This window comes from Atta colombica, unplaced genomic scaffold (assembly GCF_001594045.1).
Source record: "Atta colombica isolate Treedump-2 unplaced genomic scaffold, Acol1.0 scaffold61, whole genome shotgun sequence".
Classification (NCBI taxonomy): Eukaryota; Metazoa; Arthropoda; class Insecta; order Hymenoptera; family Formicidae; genus Atta; species Atta colombica.
The window spans coordinates 423,014-435,678 of NW_017259552.1; the positions used below are offsets into that span (position 1 = coordinate 423,014).

The 12,665-nt window shown below is 35.9% G+C and overlaps 1 pseudogene; it reads right to left on the reverse strand.

Annotated features, from left to right (window-relative positions):
• Positions 1–10,491: 10,491 nt before the first annotated feature.
• Positions 10,492–12,332, reverse strand: LOC108692125 (annotated as a pseudogene).
• Between the last annotated feature and the right edge of the window lie 333 nt (positions 12,333–12,665).

Sequence of the window (12,665 nt, forward strand, 5' to 3'; positions counted from 1 at the left end):
ATATATATATATATATATACAAAATTTCATTAAAATCAGAATTAATTACTTCGTGTGATTCTCTTGTAAGTGCTTTCGCATAAGTTTCACATATTGTTGCTTCTGTTATATATTTTCTTTACAAAATGTAGAAGCAGCATTCTTGCTCAATAACAAAATTAAGTGAAGAGTAATTATCTTATAAGAATATTAATGATATATTACACAATAACATTTATAATAGGAATTATAATATACAGGCTCTGTCTAGTAATTCTGTAAAAGAACATTTGTATGTAGGTAGAGCGGACTCGAAGCTGAATCGAAAAGTTCTGTACCATTTTGCAATTTTTGCAATTGTTAACGAGATATTAATTTTTAAAAATAGCCAAATAAACGCGTTCATCCGGCTTAAATACATTCAAAAATAGGTTTAGCTATTGCCAGTAAAGAAAATAAAGTTGATAGCATTAAAAATCACTGATGCTGCATTTCGTATCTCTTATCAGTAAAGTCGGCTGATTTTCTGGAAGTTTCATATATTATGTACAATCTCTATTGTGTACAATCAGAGAATGAAAAGTTACTTTTCAAAAGTAACAAATTACCGTTACTAGTTACCGATTTTTAAAAATAACTTGTTATAATTATCATTATTTGAGAAAGTAACTTTTTATTACTTTTTCGTTACTTTTTTAAAATCGACTATCAATCTACATTTTTGCTCAGAATTTTTTATATATATTAATTATAAAATATTGTAAGATTTCTAAGATTTTTTGTAAGTATAATTTCTTATGAAATATAAATCTAAAAAATTAAAAAAATATTTTTTAAAAATTGTGGAATGAGAAATTTCAAAATATTTCAGAATTCACTTGTATGAAAAATTCTGAGAGAAGATGTAAACTTTCCGAATATTTATGAATATTTCTGAAAAATGTTTCAATTCGAATAAAAATTATGAGAATAATTTTCACCAGGGTCAATATCTATTTGTTTAGAACTTACACATAATACATAACAAAAGATCAAACGGAAATGGAAGTATACGCTGATATTTGTCAAGCTAAAAAATTATAATAACAAAATGATCTAAAAAAAATCTCGACATTTATTTATTTATAACTAATATATAAAAAAAGGAAACAAACAGAAATAAAATTATACATTGTATTAGGTGTACAACTTTGCTTCCGCCGTTTTCCTATAGATGGCTTTAGCGGTAAGTGGTGGTCGAAATAAATAGATCATAGACGTCATACAATAAACTTGGGCATCTGTCAACATAACCCCATAGAAACATTAGTCGATTTGTGTCTGCATCATAAAGTTATTCTCGATTGAAAATGTCAGTTTACGAGCCAAATTCTCGTCATTTGTGGGAGGTTTTAATTTTTTGCTTCAATATGAAGAAATCTGTGGCTGAGGCTCATCGAATGCTCTCAAATACTTATGATGAGGCCGCTATTAGTGAAAGAACGTGTCGTGAGTGGTTTCAACGCTTCAAGAACGGAGATTTTGACGTCTAAGGTCATGCTCTGTATTTGGTGGGACCAGCTCGGCGTAGTGTATTATGAACTGTTAAAACATCACAGGCGATCGATATCGAACGCAATGCGTTTGATGCGTTTGAGCCGAGCATTGAAAGACAAATGGCCTCAATACAATGAGAGATAAAGTGATTTTGCAGCAATGACAATGCTCGATCCCATGTTGCGAAAGTGGTCAAGACATACTTGGAAACGTTGAAGTGGGAAGTTCTACCCCCCCCACCGTATTCTCCAGACATTGCTCCCTCTGACTATCACTTGTTTCGATCAATGGCACACGGCCTGACTGATCAGCACTTCCGGTACTTCTTATGAAGAAGTAAAAAATTGGATCGATTCGTGGATAGCCTCAAAAGATGACCAGTTTTTTTGACGCGGGATTCGTACGCTACCCGAAAGATGGGAGAAAGTAGTGGCCAGCGATGGACAATACTTTGAATCATAAATGTATAACCAGTTTTTTACAATAAAGCCTCGAATTTTGGAAAAAAAACGGCGGAAGCAAAGTTGTACATCTAATAATATATATATATATTATAACTGTACTCGTGAGTGATAGCACAACTTCATCGCATGCTCTATGACTTTTTCCTACTTAAGTGAATTTTTATACAAGATAAACATGAAATGTCGATAAATTTTCGATCAGATAGATTTTTCAATATTGATTCGGGAAATAAGTTTCTTCGTATTTCAAAAAATTTTTTTGCAAAAGTTTTTTATTTGTTGCGAAATTTTACAATTATATTATTTGCTAGAGCAAAGTTTCAGCTTTAAGAATCTGTTTTTTAAATTGCGAAATGATCATTTTCATCGGAGTTACGAGTAATCAAAGTCAGAATGTTCCTTTATTTACTTGCGACTTAGGAACAAAAAGTCATACAAACATTAAAAAAAAATTTGTAAGGAAAGCTTCAAGCTTTTACGATAGGTAGTTGAAAATTTTCATAAATTTTTTTTGGACACGTGAGAGACCTTCAAAGAAAATTTTTTCTTTTTCAGCTCGTAGTTTTTTAAACATAAAAATTACCAAATTCACAGAAACTCAAAAATATAGTAACTTTTCGAAAGTATTTCGAAAGAGATTTGCTTTAAAAACTTATTTTTAAATTTAAATTTCATTCATTTTTGATGAAAATATTGGATATACAATTAAAAAATACGAAGAAATTTTTCTCCGATCCAATATTAGTGCTTTTCGCAAAATAAGTCTGGCACCAGAAAGCGTGCCATTTTTTCGACAATCTTTGTCTACTTTGACTCGCAATTAATTTGCAATGTTAGGGATGGATCGTTAAAGATGAAGAAATTATCGGAAGACGAAAAAGAGAGGCTGCAAGAATCACACACAAATTACTAATGAAATAAAGAACTATTTAATATATTTAATTACTATTTAATATATTTAATAAATCGAATCACGTTACATGCAATGGAGCTCGGAGCTCCGCTGAACTCGATATACAATAATTGGCCTTTACAGATAGCGGCAGTAGTACAATATATGGGCAGCTATAAGTCGTCAAAACAAATTCTCCACCTCCGGCGCCGGGGACGTGGCTGGAAAAATGATGCGCTTTGATTGATCGGTAATGGGTGGGGGTAACGAGGTAATTAAATGGCGTGTTTTGATTGGCTTGGTCTTGATTGGTTTTGTTCATAATCACCTACGCGGTATCTGGAGAAGAGATGTCGGCAGGGATAAATATCGTGACAAAATGATGAATGGGAAAATCGAAGAAAATTGGCCAAGAAATTTGTTCGTTACAGAGGGAGGGGGAAGGTACTGTCAGCGGATATGAATAGCACACAGATTTTTGTTCTGTAGGTTATTTTTCGCAGCGGCTCAATTTCCGGCCTATTGATGTTTTAGTGAAAGGATTTTTTTTTTATTATTTATGACGAGGATTTTTACGAAAATTTTCGGGAGATTCTTGTTTTCACTATGGAAAAAGGAGAGATGAAACAGGAATGAACAAGTTCGCGCTGGCATGCATCGTGGGTATGTTGATGCGAACATTATTTTAAAAGAAAAATTTTTTTCTGTATTTTGTTTTTAATGAACATCTAAATTTTATCTAAATCTGAAATAAGAAAGAAAAGATGACTAATGTAAAAAGGGACAAGGTTAGGAGTAAGAAACCGACGAAATTTACATAATTAAAAAACGTTTATTTAAAAAAAAATGATATTACATAAAATTTTTGTTTTATATTTTACTTTTTAAAAGAGTAGGCGATTGAACATGACGGCATACAGCATGAGAATTTATTTTTTTATATCTACACGAAGAAAAAAATTTATGAAATAACTGTACGATCAATCGATCATTGCGTTTACAAATTTTAAGTTATCAGAAGTAAACAGACTAAGAAACCGGCTAAGATTATAATCATTACATATAAAATATAGAAATATACAGCAGGTTTATTGCCCGCAAGTTTGAGAGAGTATTCCTTGCGTCGTCGTATTCCAGCGATACATAATGGAGTTTCGGCTAAGTCGTAAGAAGAATCTTGAGTCCAAGAACGACAAGCCGTAACTATCCAATGCTATCGAATGTTCCTGTAACGTGTTCGTCGATGCAGAAGGCGACCGAGTGGTCGACCTGGCCAGGTCGATCGTGATCGTTTATGTTAGCAACAATGACAGTCCACCTCGTCCATTCTCGGTAGTTGGTCGGTAGGATAGATCCCTGCATGTCAGACACTGAAATGATGTAATGCATTTAAAACTTCCATGAATTCACATGATCCAGTGAATTCTCGTCGTTGGAGAGCGTGAGAGGGGAAATGTTTGCGCAAATTCAGAATTTATCTCTTTTGCCGGCATGTGCGTTGTAGAGTTATCAAAATTTGGCGTTTGTGCTAATGTTAGCTTCATTTCTATCGACGAGTCGAAGACTCGTTTGGAAGATTTTTTTTCTCTTCGTCTGTCGCTTATTCATCCTCGTTTTGGTTCGACTTTTCTGTCATGATATCTTTTCTCCACGCTTTGCAAATATTGCAAAATATATTGTGTTTCTGATTTTTAAATTGAATTGAAAAATTCCCGCTATCTGCTTTTTCACTCTTGACGTCGCTCTCGCTCAAATTTTCTGAGGGAAGACTATATACTCATAACTCGAACTGATACTATTTCGTATAGTTAGTTAACGTTTTAATTTCTAAACGTTGCGTAAGGCGCAATGTGATTCAAAGTTAATTTGAAATCCGTGATGCAGCGTGCAGCGCTGTCCTTCGAAATCTAGTGCATTTTTGAAAGCCGGAGAAATCCTTTCAAATTATATACGTTCTGGAGAATACTCAGATAATGTGCCTTTTCTTGTTTTCTGTTATAGATGTAGCGTGCGTGTCGTGTAATATCTCGCAGATGTAGAATGAATGTCTCCGTCGAACCATTCGATTCCGTGATAATTTCGTGTAAGCCAGTTATTTTCTCTTACTCTTTCGAGTAAATCGCAAATAGATAAGGCATCATAATCCAGTGTCCGATAATCGTCGCATTAATCCCAAGATCTGGGACTTCTTTTGAAAGTTTTCTTCGACATCGCGAAAACTTTGTATGTTGACAATTATATCCATTGATATTCGAATTTTCGCTACTCTTTTTACGTCACGAAATGTCGGTGTCATGAGCAAGACTGAAGTTTTTTTATCATCTTGCTTACAATTAGATAAGAACAAAAATGTATAGTGGAAGAAAATAATTTTCTCGCGGAAGTCACAGAGCTAACCGGAAAAGTCGACTTGATGCGAAGATTGATTTCCAAAACGTTATCAAACAAAGGCGTAAACGATTAATAGTCATGGAGCTTTTTCAAATTTCACTTCTAATCGTAAGCTTCCGTGTTTCAGGAGATTCCAACGTTTTGCGCAATTAGCGGATAGATCTGGAATAAAATCGAAAGCGAAAAGAGTGTAGCCGTCATCTCTACTTATAAAATTACCCTCGTTTAGAAAGTGAATGCCGATTCCTGAGATAATGTGTGATAAGCTTCAACGTAGGCTCGTCTTTCAAAAAAATTTGGTTGTAATGATCTATTGAGAATTTGCATGCCGACGTACAGCGAAAAGAAATTAATTCCATAATTTTCCGAAATTAAACAGGTTCAATTTTCTATCACCGTTAAACACCTTGTTATCAAAAAAGCCGATTATTATTATTCGTTTCGGCAGCTGTCCGAGTATTGTCTATTGATTCCCCCACAATGCCGGCGTGTATCGAGAATGTTTTAACTTCGACTCTCATAAGGGGTACTTGACGTTTTAATTTTACTCAACATTCTAGCATGTGCAAGTAGCACACTCAGACTTATTTTTGCTCTTCTTACGAATAAACTGGCATCGAGAATATGTATTTTTAATATCTCCTTTTTTTTCCTCATCTGATTTATTCTCCTTAAGGTAAAATGAATCTTTCGAGCGTACGAATCTCATTCTAACTTCCATTAATTAAAGATTTATTATAAGAAAAAAGATTGGAAACGTTGCAGTGAAGATGACCTACGAGATCTAGCGCACGATTTTCTTGAATGTATTGCGCGTGTCTTTCGAGCGCCGTATTTAGATTTGACGTGTCTAACGTCATGTAGCGGAATATTTGCGACCCATAAGCAAGCGGTTAGATTTTGGAAATTAGAAAGTTATTGCGAATGAAACATAATTTAATAATCGCCTCGATGTATGCGTGTAAGCGTAAACGTTGTTTGGTGGCGACACGAGTTTTTGATTAAAATATACATCGATTTGGTTGAACATGGAATGCAGTAAATGATTTATGGGTCCTATTTTTGTCACATCGTCGGGGACGACCGATGTACTCTTTCCGCATTCGCTTTCTACGCGTATGCGAAGGCTCAACATGGTGTGAGTTCCAGATATTCTTCTCTATGTCCGAGTATGACAAATTCTATGGGTGAGTCATCCGCAAGTGAAGTTACAGGTTTGTAATAAATCCATTGCGAACACTCAATGCTAATTTGTGTAGGAGGCAAAGAGAAGAAATCGAGTTCGCTCTTTATGCACTCGCTTAAGAAAGGACATACTTTCTCTCTAGCCACGAATTTCTATCTCAATTAAGAGAAATATGTCGAATACATCGCGTTTCTTGACTCGATGTTTTCTAGCGGATGGTTTTTTGGTTTTTTTCCTGCAGCGCGATTTTTTTTTCTTCTTCGTCACTTTTTTATTCTTCTTCTTTGTAATACTTTTCGATGATTTTCTTTTGATCGCCTGACGTCGTTTACGATGCACGTACGTCTATCTCGACCATCGTGCAAACTGAAGCATCGCGGATAATTTATATTCTGATTCCTTCACCAAGGAATTAATTTTTTTTATGCATTTTCTCTTCAGATTATCTCTCGATTCCACGAGCCGACTTTTGATCGCTTTCTTTAACGTTTATTATTTTTGACGTCTTCTATTACGTTAATTCCCACACGTAAAGTTTCTTTACTCACAGCACCTTTGTTTAAGTAAGGTAGTATTTTTTTAAATAGCCCGCCGAGATAGCTTCCGATTCCATGTTCGCGTTGATGGGGGCGAATCAACAAAAATACGTGGAATTCCACGTCGGCTACCGGTATCCCGCGCATCAAATATTTCTCATATTCCATTGCTAATGTCTAACTAAAGACTACCACTACTATCGATACGCTCGCATACACGAAGAAAAAAAGAAAGTTATTGCTTATGTTTAAAGTGCAGAGTCATTGTCAGCGTTCCGAATTCGAATAGAATTTTTTTTCTAAACTGATCTCTTATATCTACTTCGATCATTCTAAAATTCGTTCGTCGCAATGGGATAATTTGAAAATGAGAAATATTTCATCAAATTTGCACCAATGCATAATTATGACTGCATATCTCGACCGGAACTATCCTGAGAAGAGAAATACGTATCTGTTATATAAGATTTACAAATATCGCAATGAACAAACATTTTATCGGGAATAACGCGGGATACCACAAACTACAACAACTATAGAGTTCGCTCCAATAATCTGCAAATTTTTTTTCCGTCTCCTTATTACATCCGTGAATGAGAAAAGTGTTTTCTTCTGTTTTATTGAAATTATGGTAAGTTTACGTATCGCGAACTTGGAATGAAATGGATTATTTGAAAACTGTTGATGAAAAATCTAGCATTCTCGTAGAAGATTATCGAAAAAGTTTATATGATGTAGCATTTTGCACTTCTCACCGCAGTTAATACTTATGAAGATTTTGCCGCCAGACTTTTTGCTGTTCAAAATAAAAATGCGATTTGGCATCTTTACACAGTATTAATCGCATCAATAAGTTCATGGATATCATTGTAAATTACATTTGGAAATGCAACTTCTTTTGTCGTAAACACATCATTTGTTCTCTCATCGGGAGGAGTTAATACCAACGAATCTGATCATATTTTTGTTATGAAGTACGTGTAAAAAAGTACAGGGAAATCGAATCTCGCTTATCGCAACCTCCTATTGTCTGTGTAACACTATAGAGTGAGATAATTCCGTGAAGAAGGACGACGTTGTATTATCTGGAAAATGACTCATACTACTGTTATTCGGAAGAACCAGAAGAAATTGTTCCTCCTCCGTCACGAAGAGAAATTGAATTCAAATCCGAAATTCAAGTATCAAACTTACTGGGATAACCGCATCAACTAACAAGCACTTGCTTATTAGTCCCTTGTCCCCTACTCTTTATCACGCGATCGACGATAAACTGTTTTTTCTCTAAGTATTTCTCAACTCGAGCTCATTCTTGCTCATAAAAATACCGTCTATGACTTCGTCTACTAAATTTCACAGTTCGTACACGTGAGAGTTTCGTCAATCGAGAACATCGTAAATTTGAAATATTTCCTCGCTTCATTTAGCCTCGTATCCTTTTTCGAAAACGCTTTTCGCTTTACTGATACAAACGAAATCTCCGACGCGATTTAATCTTTTGCGCCCGTTTCGTTTTTCCAATGACGAGCTATATTTTCACGAGTGATACGTGCGTTTTCTTTCGTTATTACCGCAGGTAATTGTGTTCTCGTGGACAAGTTATGTGTGATTGTAAGCGCGTACACTACGAGGCACAAAAGGATGCATTCAGTTTGCGGTACTCGTCTCTGTGCGGATACCTGCGAGACAAGAATCTGTCCGTCCTTCCAAGTACTCTCATTATTTCCGCTCCTCTTCTCTCCAGTAGGATCATAAATTTAAAATCTTTACGGGTTTGAATGTAACATTAGCTTTCGATGTCTTTTTTTATAATCGTTGATTTCTAATGGACGAATAAGTGGAGACTACGAAAAATGGGCAGAAAAAACAAATATCTAGGAGTATAAAGTATGATTGAATTCTGTTCACTTAGGAGCACATTGGACGTTATTAATTGTTCTGCCGCACAAGCAAATATTTATTTACATCGACTCATTAGATATGAAAATCCCAAACTATATACTGATTCAGATATAATTTTATGTTTATGACAGCGTCATCGTCTTGCGATTGGAGTAAGCAGCAACAGTGGTCTAAATGGACCATTTTCCAAGCAAAGGATAATCTCCGACAGGACACTGTATCAGAAATTAGCGAAAATTACGGAATTCATGTATTCATATGGGCATATATCTTATGTTCGGGAATATGTGCCATTCGATGACAATATAATGAAGAATATCAGAATTAATATATGCTATTTTATAAAAAAATTTCATCAGACACAGTTAAATAGTAATCTCAGAAATATGTATAACTTAATAATCAACACTAGCAAATCAAACGTGAAAGATATAAATTTTGAGAAAAAATTACCGTTTTTAAGTTTCGATAGTACATACGAGCTGTACGCTACATTATGATTAATTGCAGAATAAAATAGTAAATATATGCAAATATAAACAAACATTTAAAATAATATAAATATAAATATTGTAAATAAACAAACATTATATATATTATACATACTCGATATATCGAAAATCTGCTTGTACTTGTTGAATTTCACCATGAGTACATGTCACCGATGTATCGCGATAAATGTAAGATCATGTACATCAACACGGACAGTGTCATTTACCATATAGAATTCGACGACGTTTACGAAAATATGAAATATGATTTCGCTAGATTCGACACGAGCAGACAACGTGTATAGTATGCTTCTCGCGAAAAAAAGTACCTGATGAAAGACGAAAATAACGATGCGATAATGATCGAATTCGTTGGACTCAGAGCGAAGATGTACGCGGTGAGAGTGGACGGCAAGAAGGAAACTAAAAAGGCGAAAAGTATAAAGAATAACGTTAGCGCTAACGATAACGTTCGATGATTACGTGGTGTTTGAACGAAGAGATCGAAATGATTCGTTGTTAATCATGTATACAATCTAAATTATACGATATCCGAATTGAAAATCGCTTTGAGCTCACGACAAATGATGTTGTACTGAACTCGACGGAAATGTTATCATGGAGGATACTTTTGGCGGATACCGTTGGCGGATACCTTTGTAATATATGTTACTATTATGTATTACTTATTGTAATTTACACTTTTTTTTACATTTATAAAAGTATTATATGTATCCCATATTTTTATCATTTATGCGTGTTACTATTATGTATTACTATTATTTTAATTTACACTTTACGTATGTTTTTTACATTTATATTAGTATTACTATTTTGCATTGCTATCTATGTATTCTGCTCCATATAAGTAGTTAATAATTATGTATTTTGTATTAAATAATTATGTATTTTGTATACTCCAAAATGGAGATGATGAATGGGCAGTAATAAAAAAAAATATATACGTTTATATACTTATATTGATATATATTTTTATACGTAGAAAGAATATATGAATCAAAATTTTATCAAATGACATTGTTTTCGTGTATCCATGAATTGTGCGATCCATCGAATCCCAGCCACTTGACTATACCTTATCTCCTTTCCGGTATTACAATAGTTTCTCGACGAGATGCACGAATGAGTAGCGATGCAACTCATGCACAGAACGCTCCAGCGACGGATTTTCCGCGATAGATCCGCGATTGTCCTCGAGTAGATAAGTTACGGGATTAGTACGCTACCTTAACGATCGTAAACAATTCGATTGTCCAATTTGGCGTACAACCCTTCTCAAAAACGTCTTATATGCTCATGTGTATCGCCCAGCCTAAATTTTGCCGGACCAGCGATTTTTATCGCACTGTACACCGTGTCCAAGAATTTTTCGGCGATCACGGGAGTTACGTCGGCGGGTCGCATGCGATGCTTGCGCGCGTAATCTGATACGGCAGCTCGTCGATCCACTTATAATTGCCGTTGAGTGTAAATATCTTTCACATGTTGTTTTTGAGCGTGCGATTGAACCGCTCGACTACTGATGGTTTTAACGTCGAATAGTGATTAACATCGTGTTTTTTCAAGATTTTCTGCACATCGGCGTTGTAAAACTCCTTTCCCATATCCGTTTGTAAATTTTTCGGACATCTTCCACTCACTTGAATTATCTCAGCGATAGCTTCAGCCGTTTCGCTTCTATTCTTGCTCTTGAGCAGTACGGCCCAAGCGTACTTGCTCAACATATCGTTGACGGTAAATAGAAGTGGTGGCCTCTGTTAAAACTCGAATATGGACATATCTCGATATCAGCCTGCCACAAATCGTATTCTCGAACTATGACATGCCTTCGCGGAAAATTTCTTCTCGCCGGAGCGTGCAATTTCTCGAGTGCAATGTCTCTCGGAGTTAATTTTTTTCTTTTCGCTGGATCTCTGTTTCATGATTCAACACGGCAAATATATAATACACAGGGCAAAAGAATTTCTTCTCGCTGACACTACTCGATTGACTTGTTTCATCGATTTAATTTATAATAAGACCGATTTCGCTTCTCGATGATCAACAGCATCTCGTTGTCATGAGAGTGATTGCTCGCTCGGTGCGAAGCATCGAGCAATCGTAGACGGTCCAGCTCGTTGGGATCATTCCAATGCACGATCGCATTATCGTTTAATATCATTGAAGAAATCCCTTTCCAAATTTCTTCTTCTGTTTCTTGGGTGTGATCGACATCAACGCGCGATTACGTATTTGTATTTGTATCCCCTGTTGCTTGATAAGTTGCTCCGTATGATGCTTGTATTTATGCGCGTCGCCAGCAGCATGCTACTTGTTTCCTCTTCCGCGTAGAGGAGATTGTGAGGAATTCTCTTGAAAATTAACTCGTAAAGACCAGGTGTATCGGCGTATCGTACACCATCAATAATTATGTTATCATCAATGTCGAAACGTTTATTGCCAAACATCAATCCATTCTTGTGTGGTAAACGTCGTACACATAATCTATACCACTCTTCTGTTTATTTCGCTCTCCCCTTAGGACAATTTCGATGTATTATACAATTCTTTTGACCCAGAGGGCTTGCAACGCCTCTCGATCTTCCGACGTTTGCAACCGATTTTGAACCTTCGTTGCGAGTCCGTCGTTTCGAAAATGTTCCCCAATGATTCTATCGTCGATACAGTCGTACGCTGAGTGGAGGTTGCCGTGTACTGTATACGATCGTGCTATCGATCATCGGATTTACGCGGAGTCGCAGAACGCTCGAACGTCTCGCTCGCCTTCTCTATTTCTTCCTCTCCCTCTTCCTCCTCCTCCTCTTTTTTCTTACGCTTGAAGGCAGTCGCTGCGTCATCGTCGCGTGACTGTTTCTTTATCGCATGCACGTCGGAGCTGTCAATGATCTGTCGTAGCGATTTGATAATAGGCTCAAAATGTCTATCCAACATCATCCTCCACGATTCTACCTGTCTTCAGAGCGCGATGTTTCTTGCGGATCAACTCGCTTGTCTTCTCGATTCCTCTCGCGATTTTTTTATGCTCGTGCACATTAACCATGTTCATCTCTGGCGAAATATCGGCAACGACTAATCGCGTTACGGTATCGCAAACTTGTTAAATCCCTTTCTATATCTCCTGCTTTTAAGCATTGTGTTCTTGTCTATCATTAAAAATCCATATTTTTGTTGCCAATAGTCGTGACTCAACGTGCAAAATTCGTCGTACGACATGTCGGTATTCACATGATCATTGTAAACATGTTTCAAATTGGTACAATTCTGTTT